At 39.1% G+C, this 20,875-nt stretch overlaps 1 protein-coding gene across 11 annotated transcripts in view; it reads left to right on the top strand.

Moving 5' to 3' along the window:
• DIO3 (iodothyronine deiodinase 3) overlaps nt 1–19,725 on the top strand; it is a 121,139-nt gene extending 101,414 nt beyond the window's left edge. For 6 of the 11 annotated variants that reach the window (XR_014492197.1, XR_014492199.1, XR_014492200.1 and 3 more), the window contains 2 exons: nt 18,319–18,430; nt 19,583–19,725. The gene's annotated coding sequence lies outside the window, so the exon portion shown is untranslated. Of the gene's footprint in view, nt 1–11,362; nt 11,581–18,318; nt 18,431–19,582 lie in introns of all 11 variants that reach the window. The other 5 variants (XR_014492198.1, XR_014492203.1, XR_014492206.1 and 2 more) reach the window with 3 other exon arrangements.
• The last annotated feature ends 1,150 nt before the right edge of the window (nt 19,726–20,875 follow it).

Here is a 20,875-nt window from a genome sequence, read left to right as displayed (position 1 = left end):
GGGTTTACGCGGCACCCTGCATCATAAACAATGAGTCACAAATCACAGTTGGTTTACACTTAAACCAAATAATGGTTTATATTATGAGAATACTGTTTTATGAAGTCTGCAGGGACTTAAAAATGAAATAGGGTCCCAAAAACGTTTCTCCCTCCCTATTCAAGGCAAGTTTATGCATCTAGAATTCTGCAATTGCTGTGCATTTGAAGCCCACTTATGCAACACACAGGCTGGGATTGCAAGTCTAAAAATTAGGTGCCTCTCTTCTGTAAAAGTTGTTTATTCTTAAGGCATTTGAAACAAAATAGACTTCCAGGGTTTGCTACTGTCATCCTATACTGAATATATAGACGTGTAAAGAAAGAGCCAAAAATATCCCCATACGCACCAGTGTTGGGTATATTTGTTAAGGGAAAGGATTGTGACCTGTAAATCCTTTTAACTTGCTGGGTGGGCTCAGCTAAGAGGAATAGTTGGATTCCCAGACAATGCCTCTAAATATTTGTGGGCTATTTTCACTCCCCCCCCCCCTTCTCTCCCAGAAAAGACTATAAACATCCGGTAATCCTTGAGGCTTTGGTTACATCACACCTTATCAGCATATTGTCCTTTGTGGTTAAAAATGAACAGTTACCTGCTCCACAGATTTCTGGTACTAACCATGAGTAATCTTTGGAGAGAAAAAATGAGTAAAAGTGTTGTGAAAAGGCAGTTGGCTTAACTGTCTTGTGGAAGAGAATTGATGCCAAGTGATACGAAAGGATGTTTCCAATCTCATTTAGGAGCGGTTGCACTGCTTATACGATTTCTCTGTTACAACCCTTAGCCTGCACAGCTATGGTTTGGATAGGTCTCCAATCATATGCCGCACAACTTCAAATGTTGGTGTGCACTTTCAGGTAACAACAATATGTTGTATTGCAGCAGGGAATTGCACAGTATGTTTCTTAGCTCACATTGCATGTACAGGGATGGTCAGCAGATACTAAAGTATTTTAGAAAGTGGGAATGAATAAAAAAAAATCTGATGTTCTTACCTATTGCCCCCACAAAGGATTGCTTGCTGTGATATACACAAAATCTTTAAAAAAATGCCTAGTAGCTTTTCTAGGTTTCTTATGTCAATTCTGATCATTATTAGTTTTATTAATGCCAGAAATTTGCCTGCTTTACCATAATTTCCCATATCCCATTTTAAAAAACTGCTTTAGTCCAAGCAACATGACCTTACTAAATCTGGACAGTCAACTGCTTACAGCTGGGCTAAGAGCTATTATCAGTACTTGTTTCACTATTATCTTCAGAGTACTTTGTTTACTTGAATTGAGCAAAGAGGTATTACTCAAACCCAAGTGCTAATTTATGTATTATTTGTAATTATTGTATAGTTAGACCTTATATAATAAAGAATACCAGTCAAATACAGTCAGACCACCAACAGAACTGCAATGTTTGAACATGTAAGCTATAATCCAAAACTCACATTTCTAAACATAGTGGTAGGTTATGTGGCTTTTGAGTCACCCTGAATTCTCATACGACTGCTGGCTAACCATTTCAAAAATCGGGTTGTAGCCTGAAAAAGGTTGAGGCGAAATCTTCCTGGAATCAAAGTCAGTTCCTGGGAATTACATGAGCACTTCCCTTTCATTTTCTTGGCAATAATACATAAGTGGTTTACTCACTTATGAAAGGGGAAAATGTATCATTGCACGTACAAAAGATTTGGGGCTAGGATGCCACTTCCAACATTTTGCCTCTTTGTAACATGAAGGCCACCTGTAGAAACTGCTTTCCTGTGAGATTGTTCACTTAGTGTAGCCCATGCTTTGAATAAATTACCCAAAATTGGAGAAGAGTTGGGTTTTCTTGGGATAACAGTGCATGAATTCATTATCCAATCACAACAGGAAAAATTTGAAGACTTTCTGGTAAGCAGCTTTGGGTAATAAAAAAGAAACATTGGGTTAGCCTTATACTACATATAGGTAGTCCTTGACTTATGACCATAATGGGGCCTGCCCATCCCCATTATAGTTGTCATGATCATAAAACAGGTCATCCACATGACCAACCCACCTTTGCAACCCTTTATTGCAGCAATCATTAAGCAAACTGATGATTTGCTATGGGCTGGTTTTGCCAAAAACTGGAACTAAATGTCAGTTTTCAGCAAAAGCATTGTAAGATGTGGTCACGTGACCGCAGGACACTGCAAACAGCTGTAAATGAGGGCCAGTTGCCAAGCACCTGTTCGGGTCACGTGACTAGGTGGAGGCCTGGCCTTCACAACTGGGTCATAAGTACCTCCAGGGAGGTCTGTTATAACTTTGGACAGTTGCTAAGCAACCAGTCATAAGTGAAGGACTACCTGTACTAATTTCTGTTGGTCTCCCATGCAGGTACAAAGCAGATCAGACCCTGCTCAGTGTTTTAAAGATTAAGTAAAGTTGGTGAGGTAATGCCACATGATGTCAGCCTCCTATACCAGGATTTGGCAGTGAATCACTGATCTCGTGACTTCATAGGGCTTCACATGACTCGTAGGTGAGGACTTGGCAGAGATCTCATAGGCATGGCTCAGCTACAGAAGACTGTTTACTGCAGACATGAATGAAGGCAAAATGAAACCATTGCTTGTGCTTTTCCTGAAAAACTTATGGCTAGTCTTCTTGCACTTTACCGTGTCTTAAGCCCATCATTTTTTCCTCTGTCCTTTCCATAAATTAATAGATTCTGCTTGGCTCCTGATAGGGATTGTGAATATTTGCACAGTATTTGGCCTGAAGAATACTAACTTGCCTAATTCACATATATAGTGGCTACCTGGACACTTCCATCTTGTTTTCTTTGCAACAGTTTGGAAGTAGTTAGCCATTATTTTCTTCTAAATACACTTTAACAATAACCTTTCCAGTTTAACTGAAAATGGTTAGTGTCACTTTAAAATACTACCCTTGTAAATCCCATAGCTATACTTGTTCCGCCCCTTCCCATGCCATCAGAAAACAGCACAGACTGGTTTGGGTTTTTCCAGCCTCAAGTCCTGGCTCATAAACCCTGCATGGTGGCCACCAAGTGTGACAACCCAGTGCAATCTTTCTTAACCGTTGTATAGTTTATTAAAAAGCACAACTTCTATCAAAAATGTACATTTAAATAGTAACCCTAGGCAATTTATCCATAAAATTAAAACAGAGATAAATAATGTAGAATGTTTAATTTGGCATTTAGATTTTAATGAGAAAGTCAGTGGTAGTTGCAAAATAATTTAATTATTAAATATATGCATAGTTCTCAGTTCGAATCCAAGGCAAGCCATTCAATATCACAGTAGTCCACGTCTATGCCCCAACCACCAGTGCTGAAGAGGATGAAATTGACCAGTTCTATGAAGCCCTACAGCACCTTATAGAACTAACACCCAAAAATGATGTCCTTATCATCATGGGGGATTGGAATGCTAAAGTAGGAAGCCAAAAGATAACCGGAATAACAGGCAAGTTTGGCCTTGGAGTACAAAATGAAGCAGGGCACAGGCTGATAGAATTTTGTCAAGAGAATACGATAGTCATAGCAAACACTCTTTTCCAACAACCCAAGAGACGGCTCTACACATGGACATCACCAGACGGTCAACACAGAATTCACATTGACTATATGCTCTGCAGCCAAAGATGGAGGAGCTCTATACAGTCAGTAAAAACAAGACCAAGAGCTGACTGTGGCTCAGACCATTGAGCTTCTCATTGCAAAGTTTAGGCTTAAACTGAAGAAAGTAGGGAAAAGCACTAGGCCACTCAGGTATGAATTAAATCATATCCCTGTTGAATATACAGTAGAGGTGACAAATAGATTTAAGGAATTAGATCTGATAGACAGAATGTGTGAAGAACTATGGACAGAGGTTCGCAACATTGTACAACAGGTAGCAACCAAAACCATCCCAAAGAAAAAGAAATGCAAGAAAGCAAAATGGCTGTCTGAGGAAGCTTTGCAAATAGTTGAGGAAAGGAGGGAAGCGAAAAGCAAGGGAGAAAAAGAAAGATACACCCAATTGAATGCAGAATTCCAGAGAATAGCTAGGAGAGATAAGAATGCCTTCTTAAATGAACAGTGCAAAAAAATAGAAGAAAATAATAGAATAGGGAGGACCAGAGATCTTTTCAAGAAAATTGAAGACATGAAGGGAACGTTTCATGCAAAAATGGGCATGATAAAGGACCAAAATGGCAGGGACCTAACAGAGGCAGAAGAGATTAAGAAGAGGTGGCAAAATTACACAGAAGAACTATACAAGAATGAGCTTAATGTCCCTGATAATCACAATGAGGTGGTCACTGACCTCGAGCCAGACATCCTAGAATGTGAAGTGAAGTGGGCCTTAGAAAAGCTGAGCAACAACAAAGCTAGTGGAGGTGACAGTATTCCAGCTGAGCTATTCAAAATCTTAAAAGACGATGCAGTAAAAGTGCTACACTCAATTTGCCATGAAATTTGAAAAACTCAACAGTGGCCACAGGATTGGAAAAGATCAGTTTACATTCCAATTCCAAAGAAAGGCAGTGCCAAAGAATGTTCAAACTACCGCACCATTGCACTCATTTCACATGCTAGTAAAGTTATGCTTAAAATCCTACAAGCTAGACTCCAGCAGTATGTGGACCGAGAACTACCAGAAGTACAGGCAGGATTTCGAAGAGGCAGAGGAACTAGAGATCAAATTGCCAACATGCGCTGGATCATGGAGAAAGCTAGGGAGTTCCAGAAAAACATCTGCTTCATTGACTATGCTAAAGCCTTTGATTGTGTGGATCATAACAAACTGTGGCAATTTCTTAAAAGAGATGGGCGTACCAGACCATCTTATTTGTCTCTTGAGAAACCTATATGTGGGCCAAGAAGCAACAGTGAGAACTGGACACGGAACCACTGATTGGTTCAAAATTGGGAAAGGAGTCTGGCAACGCTGTATACTGTCGCCCTGCCTATTTAACCTATATGCAGAGCACATCATGAGAAAGGCAGGGCTAGATGAATCAAAAGTTGGAATTAAAATTGCTGGGAGAAATATCAACAACCTAAGGTGTGCAGATGATACCACTCTAATGGCAGAAAGTGAAGAGGAACTAAAGAGCCTCTCGTTGCAGGTGAAGAAGGAGAGTACAAAAGTTGGGTTGAAACTTAACATTAAGAAAACCAAGATCATGGCATCCGGCCCTCTCAATTCCTGGCAAATAGATGGGGAAGAAATGGAGGTAGTGACAGATTTTATTTTCCTGGGCTCCAAGATCACTGCAGATGGGAACTGTAGCCAAGAAATTAAAAGATGCTTGCTCCTGGGGAGGAAAGCAATGGCAAATCTAAACAGCACACTAAAAAGCAGAGACATCACCCTGTCAACAAAAGTGTGTATATTCAAGGCTATGGTCTTCCCAGTTGCAATGTATGGCAGTGAAAGCTGGACCATAAAAAAGGCTGAGCGCCAAAGAATTGAGGCCTTTGAACTATGGTGCTGGAGAAGACTCCTGCGAGTCCCTTGGACTGCAAGGCGATCAAACCGGTCAGTCCTAGAGGAGATCAACCCTAACTGCTCTTTAGAAGGCCAGATCCTGAAGTTGAAACTCAAATACTTTGGCCACCTAATGAGAAGGAAGGACTCACTGGAGAAGAGCCTAATGCTGGGAAAGATTGAGGACAAGAGAAGAAGGGGACGACAGAGAATGAGGTGGCTGGATGGAGTCACTGAAGCAGTAGGTGTGAGCTTAAATGGACTCCAGAAGATGGTAGAGGACAGGAAGGCCTGGAGGAACATTGTCCATAGGGTCGCGATGAGTCGGACACGACTTCGCAGCTAACAACAATAACAACAATACATAGTTCTGACTTCAGTCCTTGAATCACAGCAGCCCAAAATCATGATTTTATCTTTTCCATGATATATTCAAGGGCCCTTATATGGGCTTTAAACCTGACTAAGGTACACATTCTGGATTCTAGCTTTATTCCAGCCTATGAAATTTGGATCCAGGATCTCCGTTCAACTAATATCATGCCCACCTTTCCTTCTGATGCGTTCACTCTTAAGCTGAAAGAAGAGTATGCCACTCGGTTAGTTAATAGCATGTCTGAATAAGTTGAAATCTGCACTTGAAAGCAGCATACAAGCAAATCATCTGTTGATTTCATCACTGAGGTCAAAAGACAGGTGTACCACTAAATCATGGGCGTCAATTGCATCACATGATGTATCGCGATGTTTTTTGCCTTTGCGGAGCAGAGGTGGGCATGGCCTGCACATGTTGCATCCATCTCACAGGCCACCAGTTTGACACCCCTGCAGTAAATGTATTTATCTGTGACCTAAACTAGTACCACTTTTTAAAATTTTTGTTTGGGATTGTTGTTTTGTTTTGTTTTTTGACCAAATATCTAAAAAAAATTCAAAGGACCCAAAGTAACAAAGGCAGTGGTGGTATTCAGATATGTGACCAACCGGTTCTCTGTGTGGATGCCACTTCTGGAAGTCCATTCTGGGCCTGGGCAACAAAAAATTAGAAAACGGTTCTGCCAAAGTGGTGCGAACCATCTGAATCCCACCACTGAACAAAGGTCTTCTTCCCTAGAAAGAAGCTTCCCAAAGATTTTGTTAGAAAAGTTAGACTTATATTCACATATCTTATGTTATTTCCAAATGTTCTATTTCCAGCATGTTTCAGAAAATAATTTAAGAAGTTTAATATATATATTTCTCAATTTATTAAGGAACACATATGGTGGACAGTCCTTTAATCCCCAGTTATTTTGTTTTCGTTTAATTAAGAATGTGACTAGTCGAGACACATGTTACCTCCTAAATAAGATCTGAAGGAGGACATGTATTGATTCTGGTATCTTCCAAATATATTGAGTCTGTTAACTTCAGCCAGGTTGGTTCTGAGAATTCTGGAGGTTGAAGATCAACAGATCTGGTATATCCAAAGGACAATAAATCCAAGAAGGCTGCTGTAGCCATAAACCACAACCCACTCAGTGGCATTCCTTCTGCTCTTGTGGTGGAGAAATTTGACTTTAAATCAGGCGTGTCCAACCTTTTGGCTTGCCTAGACTGCATTGAGTGAAGAGGAATTGTCTTGGGCTGCATATAAAATATATAATACACTTAATGTGTGCTATATATATATATAAAGTTTGTGATCTTGTGGGGCTGCATTACTAGCTGCCCAGGGCCACATGCGGGCCACGGGTTGGACCCGTTTGCTTTAAATCCAGGGAAACCTCTGGTTGTTAATACCACACCAACCTTAATGGCTTGCTGGGGAATCTGAATAACAAAATTGTGCTGCAGAACCTCAGGTCTTGTAAAGTAGCTGTTTCCTGCAATTTCTAGTTACATTTCTAGTCCTGAACTAGAAGAATGAAAAAGATGTCCAGGAAGAATTTCTGAGAAAGTATTGACCTATTTCCAGTATAGATATAATTGTACTCATATATTTAGCAAATATATGAATACTTGATATTAAATAAATAGATACAATTTGTTTTATGGTCCCTGTTTCTAATCTAGCCTGCATCTATTATTTTAAAACATTCATGAACTGTGTGAATTGCATGAAAGATACTACATCTGTTTTAGCCCTCAAAGTAATATTATTTATTTGGATTTACTCAGTTCCATCATATTGAAGGATTGATGGAATAAACATTTCATTCAAAAGGCTTACAACACAGTCATGATTTGTTGCAATGACTTTTTATTTTAGCAATGCTAAATAAAATAGCATTTTACAACCTGGTGTTTGCAAATGTTTGGTTTACTACTGATAAGGATCCTGACCATCAGGACAATGTAGAAATGATGGCTGTTTGAGCAACATCAGCAGTCTTCCATTGTGTGGCATTGGAACGTTTTAGTTTAGGGCTCACTTAAGCTTAGCAAAGAAGATAAGTTTGGACTTCTTCATTTTGAGCATAGAATGTATTCTATATAGAATATAGAAGGCAGGGTGTTAACCTTCCCAAAGCCACATGTGATTATCCTGTCTTGATCAGGCCATGTTGTTATTTTAGTTTGGAAATATGTTTAGAAAGTGAAATAGTGTCAGTTTGTCATCAGTTGTGGTGTGCTGTGGTATCTCTGGCACTTTTGCTGAATCATGATTAATGTTAATTCATGTGTATAGTGTCTTGCCTGTGGAATAATTTCTAATAATGCACTGGGCTGTAGCTATTCACCATGACATTCAGCCATAATACCATACAACCATTGAGAAATTCAAAGAGCAGTCATAATGATTACTTTTGCAATTTGATATTATACTAACTAGTTTCACATATCGCACAAAGTTGTGGCTTTCTTAGCGTATAAACTTTGACTGAGTTCATGCTGCATACTAAATGAAGAACAGTCCACATGACTTACTGTGATTTATGAACCAGTTACCAGGAAGCATCTAACCCTTTTGATTTTAGTACAGCAAGCCTCTGCTAGAAAAAGACGTTAGAAGTTCTTCCTCCTTTACATAAGCCTTTCAAAATGCCTTCACTTCATTTTTAGGATCTGCTAGAGAAGCAAGCCTAAGCAAAAAGCACTAGCTTAGCACTTGTATATATGGATAAAAGCCAGTGGTTTCAACACAGCAAACGTGTCCCTCATTGGTGCATTTCTGCCTTTAATCGACTGCGCACACATCCGATGAGCACAATAATACACCAGCATTAAATCTTGTGTTCCTGAAACAAAAAAATAACAGCTTCTTGCTCCAGGTAGAAATATTAAAAACATGATCTAAGCCAGGGGTGTCAAACTCCATTTCATTGAGGGCCGCATCAGCATTGCGGTTGCCCTCAGGGGGCCGGGTGGGTGTGGTCTACTGGGTGGGTGTGGCTAGAGTGCATATGGCCTACTGGGTGGGCGTGGCCAGCTCTACATCGTTCGCATCAAGGGTGCCTATGGGGGCCTGGGCAGGAGTGGGACAGATCTGAGGGTCTCTGGCAGAAGGAGGGTCTCTGGGCCAGGGCCAAGTCAGTGGGGGCCGTTCCCTCACTGTTTCCAGGATGGCTTCGCGGGCCACATGAAGCCACTTCGCGGGCCGGATCCGGCCCCCGGGCCTTGTGTTTGACATGTCTGATCTAAGCGAAACACTTCTCAAGTGAATTTTGTCCCATTTTCTGACCTTTCTTCCCATAGTTGTTAAGTTAATAACATTGGTTGTTAAGTGAATATGATTGTTCCATTGACTTTGCTTGTCAGAAGGTGGCAAGAGGTGATCACATGACCTCGGGACACTGCAGTCGTCATAAATATGAGTCACTTGCCAAGCATCTGAATTTTCATCACGTGATCATGGGGATGCTGCAGTGGTCATAACTGGAAAAAAAAACATGTCACTTTTTTCAGTGCCATTATAACTTTGAATGGTCACTAAATAAACTTGTAAGTTGCAGACTACCTGTTTTGAGATGAAGAATGGAACTAAAGTACTTAAACATAAAATTTATATAGCATATTTCTACGCATTGGCTGCTTTTAATGGATACCCACCCATTATGGGTGGCTGGATGGATTTCAGTGAGCCAAATGTGGCAGATGCTGTCCTCCCCCAATTTATCTTAATCATAACCCTGAATAGAAACCCTTAAGATAGTTTGAGAGACTAGATTTATTCATTGTATTAAGACTAAGTCCAAATAATAGATTATCCCAAGGGAATTCCACCTCATGGTTTATTTTACACAATATTGCAAACCATTATATGTTTACCTGATTTTTGTATGTTACCAGAGCCATTGTGCATATATCTGTGGTATATGGTTGAGCGTGACATGTGAATTTATTTATTCCTCATATTTACATAGCCAACCAATTGTAGTATAATCAGTTTATAGTAAATTAAACCATGCCTTAGAATGATGTATAAATCAGGTTAACATATTGGCTGCCAAATACATGGTGTCAATGAATTCTGCAACATTAAAAAATCAATTGACTCAATCTCATATTGTTGATGGAAAGATAAGATTAAGAGAAGGATGGATTAGCTAAGGCCACACAGTGAGTTAAGTCAGCAGAAAAAGAAGCAGGAGTTTTATAGCTTACATACTTAAGGCAGCCTGACGTGGAAGATTTGAAGCATATTGTGTTTTCTTCATTTATGGAAGGTAAAATTGCCATTTGTTTTTTTAGGTCTGAATACCACTTACTGAATAATAGGCAACCAGCTAACTTAAAGAAAATTTTCCAAAGAGATGATGTTTAAAAGCATATTTAAGCTGTTTTAAAAAATTTCAGAGAAATCATGGAAGAAACAATTAAGCAACAAATAAATCAAGAAATAAAACAAACAATGTCTGTATATTTATTTTGTTTAAAGCTCACTTTACAAGAAAAGGTTTTCCTTTGTGGCCCTCAGGATACGAAAAACACTCCCAAAGAGGTTCCTTTGCTCCACGCTCTTCCAGTATTTAGGAAAATTATGAAAACTCATATCTTTCACCAAAATTGTTATTGTTGATTTCATTCTTTTTATTACATTTTATAATTTTTATTTTTAAAACATGCAGTTTTTCTTGAAAATTGTGTAAACAGATACATAGAGTATGAATATAATAAATAATTTGGCACTTTGAAAACTTAATAATGCATTGCAACTTCACCTTTAATGCATATTTTTTTATAATTGGCAATTTATTGAAAAGGAAAGCTCACCATATATAGATAGTCCTCAACTTACGGCCAATTGAGCCCAAAATTTCTGTTGCTACAAGATATTTGTTAGGTGAGTTATGCCCCATTTTATCTGCAAACTCTAACTTACTCATAGAAAACAGTTAAAATAATAGTAAACTTAATAATCAGACTGGATTACATCTATTTTCTATGTCCAAAATTAGTTGTCCCAGTCTCTGAATATGTGATTACCTTACTAACCTTTGTCTTGTCTTCAGACCAGACAGTTTGTTATTGTTGCTTCTTACAAAGTCTCCCAAGTTTGGTAATTTAAAAGGCCAAAACATAAACCAATACAGAAGACTTTGAAACAATTTAGAACAAAATACTCAATTTTAGAGCAAAAGTTTGGAAGGAATAAACTTCCAAACATAGAATTTTGCTTTGAGCTCAAAATATCAACACCGTATACATTTTTACAGTACTCAAAAGATTTGACAGCAAGCTAAAAAAAAAATCCATTGCCTTCTAAATTAAAATATTGCAGGCATTTGTTGACTCTTTGTCAGGCAAGCACTAGGTAAAAGTAATACACAGGGAGAAATAGCTAAAGATACCTAAATAAGAATGTACATTACAGTAATATCTGGAATTGGGAATGGCTGTAATTTGTGCTCTTCTTTGGTATTGCAGAAATTTACTTATCTCAAGTCAGATTATTAGTCCAGCTCCCTCCTGTCTACTCCAGGAATGAGCAACCCCAGCAAAGTTGGTGCTCCTTGACCTACTTTCACAAGGGCTCTGCAAGCAAGTGATTCCAAACACCCAGGAAGAGCCTGTTTTCCACCAGGAACAGAGAAGACTGTACAGTAAGAGGAGTTCCAGAAGAGGGAAGGGGAAGAGCGCCAGAGGTATTTTTGGCTTCAATGTGATCTACCTTGCATCTTCCTGCAAAAGAAATGTGACCCGTAGAGAGAGAGAGAAAAAAGTTTGGCCATCCTCAACCAGCACTGACAGTAATCAATCATTCAGGATTTCTCAGACCTGTCCAAAAACAGCTAGGACTGAACCTGAAATCTCAGCATAGAGAGGATGTATGCTGTCACACAATTACATAAAGACCTGGTAGCATGCTAGAACAATAGCCTTCCAAATCCTAGGAAGATGATTTCATTGGAGAGAATAGTAACACCTCCACATGAAAAATGAGATCATCACTTCCTTTGAACAAACACATTATCTACAAAGGCCCGAAAGAGGGGCTGATTGATATAGCTGTAACCAATAATAGCAATAGCACTTAGACTTATATACTGCTTCATAGTACTTTACAGACCTCTCCCAACAATCTGTGTCCTCATTTTACCAACCGCAGAAGTTTGGAAGGCTGAGTCAACCTTGAGCTGGTCAGAATCGAACTCCTGGAGTGTACTGCATTCTAACCATTGGGCCACCACTGCTCTAATGGCTTTGCCTGAAATCTGGAAGCCATTTCATTTGCTAATATTGCATTTACATTCTGCCTTTCTGCATTTTCCCTCATTTCATCCTTTCAACAATACATACAGGTGCTGGTTCTTACCTATAAAGCCCTACATGGCTTAGGCCTGGGATATTTGCAGGACCATCTGCTGCCAGGAACGTTTTTCCATTGCCCTGTGTGCTCACACAGAGAGGGCCTCCTCAGGGTGCCGTCGGCCAGACAATGTCGGCTGGCGACCCCCAGGGGGAGAGCCTTCTCTGTTGGGGCACCTGCTTGGTGGAATCAACTCCCCCGGGAGCTCCAGATGGCCCCAGACCTTCGGTCCTTTCACCGTGACCTTAAGACATATCTTTTCCAACAGGCCAACCTGGACTGATGATAATGGGGTTTTTAATTATGCTTCTAAATGTTTTTATTGGTTTTAGTGGGACTTTGACACAATTTAATTCTTTTTTAATATTTGTATTTTATTGTTGTTAGCCGCCCTGAGTCCTTCGGGAGATAGGGCGGCATACAAGTCTCATTATAAATAAATAAATAAATTATAAATATAAATAGAGAAGCCTATTTATTTATTTATTTATTTACATATATAGCATCCAGTCTAACATCCAGGACTGAGAGACAATGGCAGGCCTTACTTGATCCCAATTCAACTTTCAATACCTTAGCCACTACATCACTCCATTGGCTTTGTTCATTTCACGTGGAAACATTAAATTATCAATTTATTTTATCTACAGTAGGCCCCCATAGCCATAATAACAAAAGACCTCACATTTTGTAGCCTGTGGGATGTCGTACAGAATGATGTATTAGGCAAAAATCACTAATAAGTCAAGTTCCCCATCCGCTAGCATAACGCCACTAGGTTTGGTGGCCATGGATAAGCAGTCATGGATTACACTGGCTACAGTTTGAAAACCTGGTTATAAAAATGGAATTCACAGATCATGTGAAACCACAAGCCCTGTTTTATAAATCATTAAGTCTAAGTTGGCACTTTAGGCCAAAACCAAGGCACCCATGTTACAGAATAGTGCATTGTATTAAGCCATACCCAGTATGAAATTTCTCTTTTGCAAATTTAAAATACGTTCATCCAGAAAAAAATATTTTCATCATGTCTTGTGTCATATTTAGTAGGTCCATGAAAAGCAGTAATTTTGTATAGCCTGCAGCTCACTTCTTGTCTAATCCTGTGAACAGATTTCTTAAGAGTCAAATATTTCGACTTTATTGACAAAAAAATGTTTCCCATCCATGAAAAAGAATTAGCTGAAAAGCTTGGGAAATTCCCTTCTCTACGCATATCGGGAGTTATCTGATCCCAGCATTATCTCAGCTTCTTCTCCAAATGAATCATCAGAACAATTTCACTAGGCATTGGGCATTCCTAGAGATCAGTTGCAACATGATTAGAATGAAGGACTCTAGGCCTGACAAAGCTCTGTGTGCATTACAAAGCCTTTCTGCAAATAAGGCAATATTAAGATGTCTCTCGGTATCAAAATTAAGTTTTATTTCTTCTTTTCTTGTCTTGTCTTTTTCTCCCTTGTACAACTCTCTTCCTACAAGCTTAAAATAACATAAGTATAATTTTTACATTCTGCCATTTTAAGTCAGATACAGAACAATCTATATGCAGCTAGTCCACAACTTAAAACAACAAATGACCCCAAAATTTGCTAAGTGAGAAATTTGTTAAATGAGTTTTGCCCCATTTTACGACTTTCCTTGCCACATTTGTTAAGTGGATCACTGCAGTTGTTAAGTTAGTAACACAGTTGTTAAATGTATCTGGCTTCCCTATTGAGTTTGCTTGCTAGAAGGTCACAAAAGGGGATCCCATGTCCCCAGCACACACACACAGACAGACACAGACAGACAGAATATACACCATGCAAGAAATACCGAACCATATCAATTGGATAGTTATTGAAAATTAACACTGTATTGTGTTTTGGCATGATTCTATGCATGTCTGTTTAGAATAAATCACTTCTTTAAAGAAAATGATCAAACCAATCATTTACATGTATTTATATCTCTTCTTATTTTATAAAGGTAAAGGTAAAGGTTCCCCCGCACATGCGTGCTAGTCGTTTCCGACTCTAGGGGCCGGTGCTCATCTCCGTTTCATAGCCGAAGAGCCAGCGCTTGTCCGAGGACGTCTCCGTGGTCATGTGGCCGGCATGACTAGACGCCAAAGGCGCACGGAAGGCTGTTACCTTCCCACCGTAGTGGTCCCTATTTTTCTACTTGCATTTTTACGTGCTTTCGAACTGCTAGGTGGGCAGAAGCTGGGACGAGTAACAGGCGCTCACTCTGTTACGCGGCACTCGGGATTCGACCCGCCAAACTGCCGACCTTCTGATCGACAAGCTTAGCGTCCTAACCCACTGAGCCACCGCGTCCCTTTTATTTTATACTGCACTACAAAATAAAACAATACATACCTAACAATACACCTTCATAAGGAAGCACCTCCTTTCCACAAAGATTTTAAACTTTGGAAGTTCTGTTGATGAACCCGAAATCTACTTTCCTGAGTGTCAGAGAGAGGGCATTTGGTCCGTTCACTGTCTCTCACCCAAACTCACTTCCCAGGGTTATTGTGAGGAAAATAGGAGAAAGAGGGAGGATTAGATATGTTTGACACCTTGAGTTGAATATAAAAATAATAAAGGCAGGATAGAAATGAAATGAAATTGCACAAATTTTTACAAGAAGGTGAAGGTTGTTTCACAGGATCAGGGCCATCACTGAGAAATACTAAATTTTCCCCACTAAATCTTCCACAGGGGAAACCTCAATATCTCTACATAAGGCATGTAGAAAGTTGAAACTAGTAGTAATACTTGATAAGTCAGAATTAGATACTCGGAAGCATATTCATAGTATTATATATGTATAATAGTTCCTACACAAGGCAAGATGGGCTATCGCATTTTATACCAATTACAGCTTTCAATAGTCTTCAAAGCGAGCTCTCCACACAAGGTGCTGTAGTGCAGGTAGTCCTCCACCTACAACTATAGTAGAGCCTGCTCATTGGGATCACAATCTAGGAGATGACCAGGCTAAGCCCCGGGTAAGGGGTCATGCGCATAATTAGTCACGAGTTCCTTCCCATGCATAGGAGATCTAAGTTTAGCCCATCTGGAATTCTGTTGATTCTGATCTACGGCCAATTTGATAACACTCCCTATAGGAATCAGATTCCTATAGGGAGTGTTAGCATGCAATAAACCTCTATTCAGTTGAATTGCCTTCTCTTCTGATTTCCTGTGGTTGACACAAGTAGTGACAACTGTTAAGTGACACCAGATGGTCCATAAAGGAGGCAGACTAGCAGCCAAAGGGTTTGCAAAGCCAAAAGCAGTCCATGGGGGGGGGGGGGAAGAGCCCGGCTAGATTAGGGTCCATTACTGGGTTGCAATGCAAGAGAGGGTTCCAAACAAGTCTCCATGCTTGACCAATGATGCCAAGCTTGCAGGGTAGGTCTCTACCTTAATCAGCTGGCCATTGTGAAACTGCAAACCTCCCCTGGCTTTTGCTAGCCTTTGGGGAAGCAACCTGCCTGCATGGAAAGAAAATGACAAATTCTGTAAACTGCTTACCTTGATGAGCAATTCCAGGCTGAAGAGTTCAGTAGATGAAAGGAAACAAACAAGCAAAGAAAATCTCTTTGTAGCCTGTTTGCAGTTGAGAAGCTGAAAAAAAAAGTTCAGATCAAAAGCAAACGTGGCCACAGCACAAATGTTCACCAAATGCAGAAGCTGAGTCCTAAAGGCAGCCAGACAAGCAACAAAAACTACTTTTGTTTTTAGTTTGGGGGGTAGAGGTGTCTGTTGTGACTTTGAACAACCATCTGTCATATCTCGAGGACTACCTGTAATCTACATGAGAGGTAACAGATATGAGCCTACAGTCCTTGGTTTTACTTTATAGGTTAGTGCACAGATATATTCTTATAGCTTATACTGAATTGTTCCCAAATATCACTACGTGTAAAGAATAGAATGAGATAATATGTATAAGCATGTTTCGGAAATACTGTCGTTTCAGTTCCTGACCAATAGCATTATGTCTAAAAAAAACCAACATACATACCTTAATTTAAAAAACACTTTATTATTAAAAATGCCAATTATCATCTGAGCCTTCAATGAATTAAAATCTTTTTGCTGGTGTGGGGCCTTGTAAAAAAAATGAAATATCTGAGAAGTATAGTAAAGCAAAGCACCATAAAACAAGGTTATATCTATCATTCTAATCTTCTGTCATGGTTTTATTTATTAAATTCTCATATTTTACTTGGGACATTATTTTCCCTAGTTCAGACATGTCAAACACAAGGCCCGGGGGCCGGATCCCACCCACGAAGTGGTTTCATGTGGCCCTCGAAGCTATCCTGGAAACAGTGAGGGAACAGCCCCCACTGTCTTGGCCCTGGCCCAGAGACCCTCCTTCTGCCAGAGACCCCCAGATCTGTCCCACTCCTGCCCAGGCCCCCAAAGGCACCCTTGATGCCAATGATGTAGAGCTAGCCATGCCCACCCAGTAGGCCATACGCACTCCAGCCACACCCACCCAGTAGGCCACGCCCACCCTAGCCATACCCACCCAGCCCCCCGAGGGCAACCACAATGCTGATGTGGCCCTCAATGAAATTGAGTTTGACACCCCTGCCCTAGTTCATTGCCAAATAACATAAGGCAATGAAAATGAAAACGGGAGGTTTTATTCAAGGGAATGGAAGTAACAGAAACATTTGGCAGAAAATGATTGTGTAGGAGTTTTTATGGGAAAGATGAACCTGAAAATTTTCTTTAAATTATGACAACAGAGTTATGATGTTCATAACTTTTGGCTTTATCTCTGGAAAGTATTTTAACTTCATCTCTTTATTTAATCCAACTGAACAAGTCCCAAATCATTATGGGTGCAATTAAAAAGTTATTTTATAATACCTTGGCACCGAGATTTGGTTATTTATTTATTTATTTAAAAGACTTGTATTCTACACAGACTAAAACTGAGTAATTTAGTCAATACCACATTTGCAGTGTTAAAGACTACAGGACATACCGTATTTAAAATAATTCAGAATAGAAGTGTAACATTGACTTTTATTCATATCATAAACATGTTTTGGAATAATCCTAATCTAGAAACTACAGATAAAACTGTTTTTTCCCATAATTAGACTAATATGAGTATTAATACTGCAATTAGCTAATTTCCAATCAAGCTTTTTAAACACTCAAATTATTGCAAGAGGAATTGGGATATCTAAGATTAAGGGATTGTAATATATCCAATCAAAACAACTTTAGATTTCAGAGGTTAATCCAATTGCATTAGCAGGATCTAAAACTCCTGACTTACTGTAAGCACTGAAATATGTTCAGGATTATTCCAAATTTAAAAGTATTGTTACAATGGACATAGTATTTGCAAGAATTTTGGAATAAGGAATTGGAATTCCTCATAATAACAAACAAGGATTCAAGTCTTGAATAATGTATATTTCCTATTATTTTAAGATGACATTAAATAAAAACATTTTCTCATATTTATTGGACAATTCAGAAGATGTTTTAAAAGGGCTCACTTATACTGGAAGTAGAAATGGAGGGGATTTTTGCTCATATTCTATGGACTTACCACACTATCGTCCCATTTTGGTTTCATAGCCATAAGTTCCTTAATATGGTTTTGCAAAGAGTAATATATTTTAAAATGTAAATGTGATAGACAACTAGAGATCTATTAAGCATGAGGCATAATGATAGTATTAACAGAACAGAATAGCAGAATGTTCGCTTGATGATAAAAATAACAACAACAGAATAATAGAGTTGGAAGGGACCTTAGAGGTCTTCTAGTCCAACCCCCTGCTCAAGCAGGAGACCCTATACCATTTCAGATTTTACTGTTTTATAATGGAAAGACAGTGCTGTACTAATATTTATGATCTTGGATTGCTTTGTACAATATTCATGTTGTGCTTGCAAACTGGCTTTTTACGGATGTAATGGAAAGAATGATCAATACTACTGAGTTTGACCAAGGTTTAATATTGTGATTAAACACCTAGAAGCTGTTTTTTGTATGTATTTTTTATCCTGTAACCTTTTCTTCTTTTCTCTTTTTATAGTATTTTCAGTACAACATGATGTTGAAAAGAAATCGTGAAAAGGGTATCATGATCCATCAGCAGATCCATCCTCAAAACACTCCTATTCCACCAGGCTGACCTGGACTGACAGGCATTTTAATTATATTTACAATTTTTAATTTATTTTTAATTTTTAATTGTAATTTATTGCACAGATGATTTTAATTTTATTTTTATCTTAATTTCTGTACTTATTATATGTTTTGTTGTTAGCCGCCCTGAGTCCTTCGGGAGATAGGGCGGGATATAAATCAAATAAATAAATAAATAAATAAATAAATAAATCTCCCCAATGACTGAAAGTGCAGAAGAAAAGATTCCTGGAGGAAAATATACCCCCCCTACATCCCTAAGAGAAAAGCAGTTTAGTACTAGCTTGGTATGGGATTTTTTAAAGATTTTTTTTATCCTGCCTTTATTATATATATATTTTTAATCCTATTTATATCCCGCCCTTCTCCGAAGACTCAGGGCGGCTTACAATCTAAAGCACAAACCAATGTGCTTAGCAATAGCCTTCATTCTATGTATATGCCTGCTTATTAGGGCTTTCGCGCCCCCCCCCCCAACAATCTTGAGTTGTAAATAACTCAAGGCAGCAATCATACCTAATGCTCCTCACAGTCTCCTGGTTTCTTGCCTGGTGCCTTAACCACTAGAGCAGACTGGCACAATTTGTTATATTGCTAAAAACCCCCCTGATTTTCCTCCATAGTCGTATGATCCATAGTCAAGTGGCAACACATTTGCACCCTGATTAAATATGCGTAAGAGGCAACCCATATGCAGAGAGGGGCAGCATATAAGTTTAATAAGTAAATCTCTTTCCTCCCTTCTCTCACACACATTCACACAGAGAGAAGCAATCCATTACTTCATTACATAGAGAATCTGGTGCTGGTGATGGATGCCAGTTCCTCTGGCTTAACAAAAAAAGGGGGCGGGGTTGGATCACTTCATGGAAGTCATGAGGATCAATGGTTATTAGCTTTAATGCCATCTTATGGAGAACTAGCGGCATTCATTGTGCAGTTGGTTGGCCACACTGGACAAGATAGGCCAAGGCTTATGTTTTTATCTTTAAAAAAATACAGATGGCTCCGATGTCCACTGTAAAGGATTTGGAAAGATTTCTAGAAGCTTATTCTGCATGCTTTCCCTATTCTGTTGTTATTCTTTCCACTTCCTTGGAATGTTGGAGAGAAATTTACATTTGTTTATCTCTGTCTTTCTGTCTTATCAGCAGGATAACTTTCTGAAAACTAAACAGAGTGAGAGGAATTAGATGTGGCAGAAGAAGACAACAAAAGAAGTGTGGAGTCTGAAAATAGGCCAGATCAAGCCACTGACTGCAGAGGAGAAGAAAAAAAAATCCATAATGCATTTTTTTTTATTTTTTTTATTTTAATTCCATTTATATCCCGCCCTTCTCCGAAGACTCAGGGCGGCTTACAAGCTTTCTATGGAGGAATATCTATGAAGTGTCTCAATGATCCATGTCATGGTTGTCTCAAAGGTACTTTTCCAAAAAGCAACTGAACTTTTTTTTTTTTGAGGTGGGGGAGGTAGGTATTAAACGTTTTGCTTATTCAAGAAGCTTCTTTAGTTCATTCTTCAGAAGAAGCTTCTTGGATGGGAAGCGAAACATTTTCAAGGTAAAAAAAACCCAAGTCCAGTCGCCTTTTGGAAAAGCACCTTTGGGACAACCATGACCCAATGGGAGACACAATTGAGCAGCAGCTTGGAATGTTGCTGACTGTTCCATTCTAAATTCTCTGGTCATGTGACTCCCAGTAACTCATACAACTTTGGCATTTGTAATGTGTGCATAGATAAACACCTATGCAACACAAGGCAAACATACACACTAATATATGCCATATTTACTTCATTGCACAAAATAAAAAAAAATTGATGCTTCCTATGGCAACTGCTGGCAAATGGTTGCACACTTCAACTATGTTGTTTTCCATTTGTTTTGGTTCTGCATTTTTTCCTTTATTTTTTAATATTAAAGCATTTTTTAATATTTAAGGATTGCCGGCGGGCAACACCCAGGGGGAGGGCCTTCTCTGTGGGCGCGCCTGCCCTCTGGAACCAGTTACCCATAGAGCTTAGGACTGCCCCTGATTTTCGTTCGTTCCGCCGGGACCTGAAGACCTGGCTCTTTGAGCTTTCCGGCCAGGACTGAGGATTTTTTAATTTTGAACTTATTGTAATTGGGTTTTTAATCAGAGTTATAGGGGGGTTAGATTTTAATTAAGGAAAATTTAATCTATTTTAATTGTTATTAATTTTTGTATTGTAATGTTGTTTTAATTGCCTTGTGAACCGCCCTGGGTCCTACGGGAGAAGGGCGGTATATAAGTTTAATAAATAAATAAATAAATTAGAGGTGAGGTAGAAAAGCACTCTTGAAATATCTGAACGGGTGTCCTGTGGGAGAAAGTCAAGACTTGTTATCCGTTGATTCATAAAGAAGAACATGCAAGAAGGGACATTTGTTATAAGAAAGCAGATTCCAGCTGAATGTTAG

Source organism: Vipera ursinii, assembly GCF_947247035.1.
Source record: "Vipera ursinii genome assembly, chromosome: 1".
Lineage (NCBI taxonomy): Eukaryota > Metazoa > Chordata > Lepidosauria > Squamata > Viperidae > Vipera > Vipera ursinii.
This window is presented reverse-complemented; position numbering and strand designations above follow the sequence as displayed.